This window comes from Dermacentor andersoni, unplaced genomic scaffold (genome assembly GCF_023375885.2).
Source record: "Dermacentor andersoni unplaced genomic scaffold, qqDerAnde1_hic_scaffold ctg00000039.1, whole genome shotgun sequence".
In the NCBI taxonomy this organism is placed as follows: Eukaryota; Metazoa; Arthropoda; class Arachnida; order Ixodida; family Ixodidae; genus Dermacentor; species Dermacentor andersoni.
This window is the reverse complement of record NW_027314752.1, coordinates 14,942,378-14,951,011: the sequence shown is the minus strand read 5'-3', so window position 1 is coordinate 14,951,011 and position 8,634 is coordinate 14,942,378.

The window sequence follows — 8,634 nt, the reverse complement described above, 5'->3', positions numbered from 1 at the left end:
CTACAATTCGCTTCTGCTGACGGCCAACATCTAGTACGAAAATGGCCACCTCGTAACTTATACTCATATCAGGATGCGTCGTAACAACTTCTGTCGAGTGATGCACCTCAGACAATACGGCCACGTGTAATCATGTGCGCAAGTCAGCTATGTAAATAATCTCCGTATCGAACGTAAAATAAGATTTCGAGCCCACTTCATAGCTGTAAAGGATTCAATATTACGCGTTGTAGGAAGCCAGCGTTAGACCTAGCGAAAGGCCCGTCAGTCGATGCCACAATTCACGTCGGCCGACTGCCAACAACAAGCATGGAAATGGCTGCCTCGTAACCTTGATTCAGATCACATTGCGTGGTAACAACTTTCGTTGAGCGATGCACCGCAGACAATACTGCCATGTGTAACCATTTGCGCAAGTAAACTATGTAACTAATCTCCGTATCGAACGTAAAATAAGATTTGAAGCCCGCTTCCCAGCTGTAAAGTATTCAATTTTACGCATTGTAGGAAGACTGCATTAGTCCTTGCGAAAGGTCCGTCAGTCGATGCCACAATTCGCATCGGCCGACTGCCAACATCAAGCAGGGAAGTGGCTGCCTCGTAAACTTGAGTCAGATCACATTGCGTCTTAACAACTTACGTCGAGCGATGCGACTCCGACAATACTGCCACGTGTAATCATGTGCGCAAGTCAACTATGTAAATAATCTCCGTATGGAAGGCAAAATTAGATTTCGAGCCCGCTTTCCCGTTCAAAAGCATTCAATTTCACGCGTTGTAGGAAGCCTGCGTAAGACCTTGCTAAACGCCCGTTAGTCGATGCTACAATTCGCTTCGGCCGACTGCCAACAACAAGCGCGGTAATGGCTGCCTCGTAACCTTGAGTCAGATCACATTGCATCGTAACAACTTTCGTCGAGCGATGCGTCTCAGACAATACTGCCACGTGTAATCATGTGCGCAAGTCAACTATGCATATAATCTCCGTGTCGAACATAAAATGAGATTTCGAGCCCGCATTCCAGTTCAAAAGCATTCAATTTCACGCGTTGTAGGAAGCCTGTGTTAGACCTTGCGAAACGCCCGTCAGTCGACGCTACAAATCGCATAGGCCGACTGCCGACAACAAGCACGGAAATGGCTGCCTCGTAACTTAGATTCAGATCACATTGCGTGGTAACAACTTTCGTCGAGCGATGCACCTCAGACAATACTACCATGTGTAACCATTTGCGCAAGTATACTATGTAACTAATCTCCGTATCGAACGTAAAATAAGATTTGAAGCCCGCTTGCCAGCTGTAAGGTATTCAATTTTACGCATTGTAGGAAGCCTGCATTAGACCTTGCGAAAGGTCCGTCAGTCAATGCCACAATTTGCATTGGCCGACTGCCAACAACAAGCATGGAAATGGCTGCCTCCTAACCTAGATTCAGATCACATTCCTGGTAACAACTTTCGTCGAGCGATGCACCTCAGACAATACTGCCATGTGTGACAATTTGCGCAAGTAAACTATGTAACTAATCTCCGTAGCGAACGTAAAATGAGATTTGGAGCCCGCTTCCCAGGCCTAAAGGATTCAATATTACGCATTGTAGGAAGCCTGCGTTAGACCTTGCGAAACGCGCGTCAGCCGATGCTACAATTTGCATCGGCCGAATGCCGACAACAAGCAGGGAGATGGCTGCCTCGTAACCTCGATTCTGATCACATTGCGTCGTAACAACTTTCGTCGAGTGATGCGCCTTAGAGAATACTGCCATGTGTAATCATGTGCGCCAGTCAACTATGTATATAACCTCCGTATCGAACGTAATATGAGATTTGGAGCCCGCTTCCCAGCTGTAAATTATTCAATTTTACGTGTTGTAGGAAGCCTGCGTTAGACCTTGGGAAACGCCCGTCAGTCGATGCTACAATTCGCATCGGCCGACTGCCAACAACAAGCACGGCAATGGCTGCCTCGTAACCTTGATTCAGATCACACTGCGTCGTAACAACTTTCCTCGATTGATGCGCCTCAGACAATACTGCCACGTGTAATCATGTGCGCAAGTCAACTATGTAAATAATCTCCGTAGCGAACGTAAAATGAGATTTCGAGCCCACTTTCCCATTCAAAAGCATTCAATTTTACGCGTTGTAGGATGCCTGCGTTAGACCTTGCGAAACGCCCGTCAGTCGATGCTACAATTCGCATCGGCCCACTGCCAACATCAAGCACGGAAATGGCTGCCTCGTAACCTTGATTCAGATCACATTGCGTCGTAAGAACTTTTGTCGAGCGATGCGCCTTGGAGAATACTGCCATGTGTAATCATGTGCGCCAGTCAACAATGTAAATAACCTCCATATCCAATGTAAAGCGAGATTTGGAGCCGGCTTCCCAGCTGTAAATTATTCAATTTTACGCGTTGTAGGATGCCTGCGTTAGACCTTGCGAAACGCCCGTCAGTCGATGCTACAATTCGCTTCGGCCGACTGCCAACAACAAGCGCGGAAATGGCTGCCTCGTAACCTTGATTCAGATAACATTGCGTCGTAACAACTTACGTCGAGCGATGCGCCTCAGACAATACTGCCACGTGTAATCATGTGCGCAAGTCAACTATGTAAATAATCTCCGTAGCGAACGTAAAATGAGATTTCAATCCAGCTTTCCCGTTCAAAAGCATTCAATTTTACGCGTTGTAGAAAGCCTGCGTTAGACATTGGGAAACGCCCGTCAGTCGATGCTACAATTCGCTTCGGCCGACTGCCAACATCAAGCACGTAAATGGCTGCCTCGTAACCTTGATTCAGATCACATTGCGTCGTAACAATTTGTGTCGAGCGATGCGCCTCAGACAATACTCCCACGTGCAATCATGCGCGCAAGTCAACTATGTAAATAATCTCCGTATCGAACGTAAAATGAGATTTCGATCCCGCTTTGCCGTTCAAAACATTCAATTTTACGCGTTGTAGGAAGCCTGCGTTAGACCTTGGGAAACGCCCGTCAGTCGATGCTACAATTCGCTTCGGCCGACTGCCAACAACAAGCGCGGAAATGGCTGCCTCGTAACCTTGATTCAGATAACATTGCGTCGTAACAACTTACGTCGAGCGATGCGCCTCAGACAATACTGCCACGTGTAATCATGTACGCCAGTCAACTATGTAAATAATCTCCGTAGCGAACGTAAAATGAGATTTCAATCCAGCTTTCCCGTTCAAAAGCATTCAACTTTACGCGTTGTAGGAAGCCTGCGTTAGACCTTGCGAAACGCCCGTCAGTCGATGCTACGATTCGCTTCGGCCGACTGCCAACATCAAGCACGTAAGTGGCTGCCTCGTAACCTTGATTCAGATCACATTGCGTCGTAACAATTTGTGTCGAGCGATGCGCCTCAGACAATACTGCCACGTGCAATCATGCGCGCAAGTCAACTATGTAAATAATCTCCGTATCGAACGTAAAATGAGATTTCAATACAGCTTTCCCGTTCAAAAGCATTCAATTTTACGCGTTGTAGAAAGCCTGCCTTAGACCTTGGGAAACGCCCGTCAGTCGATGCTACAATTCGCTTCGGCCGACTGCCAACATCAAGCGCGGAAATGGCTGCCTCGTAACCTTGATTCAGATCACATTGCGTCGTAACAACTTACGTCGAGCGATGCGCCTCAGACAATACTGCCACGTGTAATCATGTGCGCAAGTCAACTATGTAAATAATCTCCGTCGCGAACGTAAAATGAGATTTCAATCCAGCTTTGCCGTTCAAAAGCATTCAATTTTACGCGTTGTAGGAAGCCTGCGTTAGACATTGCGAAACGCCCGTCAGTCGATGCTACAATTCGCTTCGGCCGACTGCCAACAACAAGCCCTGTAATGGCTGCCTCGTAACCTTGATTCAGATCACATTGCGTCGTAACGACTTACGTCGAGCGATGCGCCTCAGACAATACTGCCACGTGTAATCATGTGCGCAAGTCAACTATGTAAATAATCTCCGTATCGAACGTAAAATGAGATTTCGAGCCCACTTTCTCGTTCAAAAGCATTCAATTTTACGCGTTGTAGGAAGCCTGCGTTAGACCTTGCGAAACGCCCGTCAGTCGATGCTACAATTCGCTTCGGCCGACTGCCAACAACAAGCGCGGAAATGGCTGCCTCGTAACCTTGATTCAGATCACATTGCGTCGTAACAACTTTCGTCGAGCGATGCGCCTCAGACAATACTGCCACGTGTAATCATGCGCGCAAGTCAACTATGTAAATAATCTCCGTATCGAACGTAAAATGAGATTTCGAGCCCACTTTCCCGTTCAAAAGCATTCAATTTTACGCGTTGTAGGAAGCCTGCGTTAGACCTTGCGAAACGCCCGTCAGTCGATGCTACAATTCGCTTCGGCCGACTGCCAACAACAAGCCCTGTAATGGCTGCCTCGTAACCTTGATTCAGATCACATTGCGTCGTAACGACTTACGTCGAGCGATGCGCCTCAGACAATACTGCCACGTGTAATCATGCGCGCAAGTCAACTATGTAAATAATCTCCGTATCGAACGTAAAATGAGATTTCGAGCCCACTTTCTCGTTCAAAAGCATTCAATTTTACGCGTTGTAGGAAGCCTGCGTTAGACCTTGCGAAACGCCCGTCAGTCGATGCTACATTTCGCTTCGGCCGACTGCCAACAACAATCGCGGAAATGGCTGCCTCGTAACCTTGATTCAGATCACATTGCGTCGTAACAACTTACGTCGAGCGATGCGCCTCAGACAATACTGCCACGTGTAATCATGTGCGCAAGTCAACTATGTAAAATATCTCCGTCGCGAACGTAAAATGAGATTTCAATCCAGCTTTGCCGTTCAAAAGCATTCAATTTTACGCGTTGTAGAAAGCCTGCGTTAGACCTTGGGAAACGCCCGTCAGTCGATGCTACAATTCGCTTCGGCCGACTGCCAACAACAAGCGCGAAAATGGCTGCCTCGTAACCTTGATTCAGATCACATTGCGTCGTAACGACTTACGTCGAGCGATGCGCCTCAGACAATACTGCCACGTGTAATCATGTGCGCAAGTCAACTATGTAAATAATCTCCGTATCGAACGTAAAATGAGATTTCGAGCCCACTTTCTCGTTCAAAAGCATTCAATTTTACGCGTTGTACGAAGCCTGCTTTAGACCTTGTGAAACGCCCATCAGTCGATACTACAATTCGCTTCGGCCGACTGCCAACAACAAGCGCGGAAATGGCTGCCTCGAAACCTTGATTCAGATCACATTGCGTCGTAACAATTTGTGTCGAGCGATGCGCCTCAGACAATACTGCCACGTGTAATCATGTGCGCAAGTCAACTATGTAAATAATCTCCGTATCGAACGTAAAATGAGATTTCGAGCCCACTTTCTCGTTCAAAAGCATTCAATTTTACGCGTTGTACGAAGCGTGCTTTAGACCTTGGAAAACGCCCGTCAGTCGATGCTACAATTCGATTCGGCCGACTGCCAACAACAATCGCGGAAATGGCTGCCTCGTAACCTTGATTCAGATCACATTGCGTCGTAACAACTTACGTCGAGCGATGCGCCTCAGACAATACTGCCACGTGTAATCATGTGCGCAAGTCAACTATGTAAATAATCTCCGTAGCGAACGTAAAATGAGATTTCAATCCAGCTTTCCCGTTCAAAAGCATTCAATTTTACGCGTTGTAGAAAGCCTGCGTTAGACCTTGGGAAACGCCCGTCAGTCGATGCTACAATTCGCTTCGGCCGACTGCCAACAACAAGCGCGGAAATGGCTTCCTCGTAACCTTGATTCAGATCACATTGCGTCGTAACAATTTGTGTCGAGCGATGCGCCACAGACAATACTCCCACGTGCAATCATGCGCGCAAGTCAACTATGTAAATAATCTCCGTATCGAACGTAAAATGAGATTTCGATCCCGCTTTGCCGTTCAAAAGCATTCAATTTTACGCGTTGTAGGAAGCCTGCGTTAGACCTTGGGAAACGCCCGTCAGTCGATGCTACAATTCGCTTCGGCCGACTGCCAACAACAAGCGCGGAAATGGCTGCCTCGTAACCTTGATTCAGATCACATTGCGTCGTAACAACTTACGTCGAGCGATGCGCCTCAGACAATACTGCCACGTGTAATCATGTGCGCAAGTCAACTATGTAAATAATCTCCGTAGCGAACGTAAAATGAGATTTCAATCCAGCTTTGCCGTTCAAAAGCATTCAACTTAACGCGTTGTAGGAAGCCTGCGTTAGACCTTGCGAAACGCCCGTCAGTCGATGCTACGATTCGCTTCGGCCGACTGCCAACATCAAGCACGTAAATGGCTGCCTCGTAACCTTGATTCAGATCACATTGCGTCGTAACAATTTGTGTCGAGCGATGCGCCTCAGACAATACTGCCACGTGCAATCATGCGCGCAAGTCAACTATGTAAATAATCTCCGTATCGAACGTAAAATGAGATTTCAATACAGCTTTCCCGTTCAAAAGCATTCAATTTTACGCGTTGTAGAAAGCCTGCCTTAGACCTTGGGAAACGCCCGTCAGTCGATGCGACAATTCACTTCGGCCGACTGCCAACATCAAGCGCGGAAATGGCTGCCTCGTAATCTTGATTCAGATCACATTGCGTCGTAACAACTTACGTCGAGCGATGCGCCTCAGACAATACTGCCACGTGTAATCATGTGCGCAAGTCAACTATGTAAAATATCTCCGTCGCGAACGTAAAATGAGATTTCAATCCAGCTTTGCCGTTCAAAAGCATTCAATTTTACGCGTTGTAGGAAGCCTGCGTTAGACATTGCGAAACGCCCGTCAGTCGATGCTACAATTCGCTTCGGCCGACTGCCAACAACAAGCCCTGTAATGGCTGCCTCGTAACCTTGATTCAGATCACATTGCGTCGTAACGACTTACGTAGAGCGATGCGCCTCAGACAATACTGCCACGTGTAATCATGTGCGCAAGTCAACTATGTAAATAATCTCCGTATCGAACGTAAAATGAGATTTCGAGCCCACTTTCTCGTTCAAAAGCATTCAATTTTACGCGTTGTAGGAAGCCTGCGTTAGACCTTGCGAAACGCCCGTCAGTCGATGCTACATTTCGCTTCGGCCGACTGCCAACAACAATCGCGGAAATGGCTGCCTCGTAACCTTGATTCAGATCACATTGCGTCGTAACAATTTGTGTCGAGCGATGCGCCTCAGACAATACTGCCACGTGCAATCATGCGCGCAAGTCAACTATGTAAATAATCTCCGTATCGAACGTAAAATGAGATTTCAATGCAGCTTTCCCGTTCAAAAGCATTCAATTTTACGCGTTGTAGAAAGCCTGCGTTAGACCTTGGGAAACGCCCGTCAGTCGATGCTACAATTCGCTTCGGCCGACTGCCAACAACAAGCGCGAAAATGGCTGCCTCGTAACCTTGATTCAGATCACATTGCGTCGTAACGACTTACGTCGAGCGATGCGCCTCAGACAATACTGCCACGTGTAATCATGTGCGCAAGTCAACTATGTAAATAATCTCCGTATCGAACGTAAAATGAGATTTCGAGCCCACTTTCTCGTTCAAAAGTATTCAATTTTACGCGTTGTACGAAGCCTGCTTTAGACCTTGTGAAACGCCCGTCAGTCGATGCTACAATTCGCTTCGGCCGACTGCCAACAACAAGCGCGGAAATGGCTGCCTCGAAACCTTGATTCAGATCACATTGCGTCGTAACAATTTGTGTCGAGCGATGCGCCTCAGACAATACTGCCACGTGTAATCATGTGCGCAAGTCAACTATGTAAATAATCTCCGTATCGAACGTAAAATGAGATTTCGAGCCCACTTTCTCGTTCAAAAGCATTCAATTTTACGCGTTGTACGAAGCCTGCTTTAGACCTTGGAAAACGCCCGTCAGTCGATGCTACAATTCGCTTCGGCCGACTGCCAACAACAATCGCGGAAATGGCTGCCTCGTAACCTTGATTCAGATCACATTGCGTCGAAACAACTTACGTCGAGCGATGCGCCTCAGACAATACTGCCACGTGTAATCATGTGCGCAAGTCAACTATGTAAATAATCTCCGTAGCGAACGTAAAATGAGATTTCAATCCAGCTTTCCCGTTCAAAAGCATTCAATTTTACGCGTTGTAGAAAGCATGCGTTAGACCTTGGGAAACGCCCGTCAGTCGATGCTACAATTCGCTTCGGCCGACTGCCAACAACAAGCGCGGAAATGGCTTCCTCGTAACCTTGATTCAGATCACATTGCGTCGTGACAACTTTCGTCGAGCGATGCGCCTCAGACAATACTGCCACGTGCAATCATGCGCGCAAGTCGACTATGTAAATAATCTCCGTAGCGAACGTAAAATGAGATTTCAATCCAGCTTTGCCGTTCAAAAGCATTCAATTTTACGCGTTGTAGGAAGCCTGCGTTAGACCTTGGGAAACGCCCGTCAGTCGATGCTACAATTCGCTTCGGCCGACTGCCAACAACAATCGCGGAAATGGCTGCCTCGTAACCTTGATTCAGATCACATTGCGTCGTAACAACTTACGTCGAGCGATGCGCCTCAGACAATACTGCCACGTGTAATCATGTGCGCAA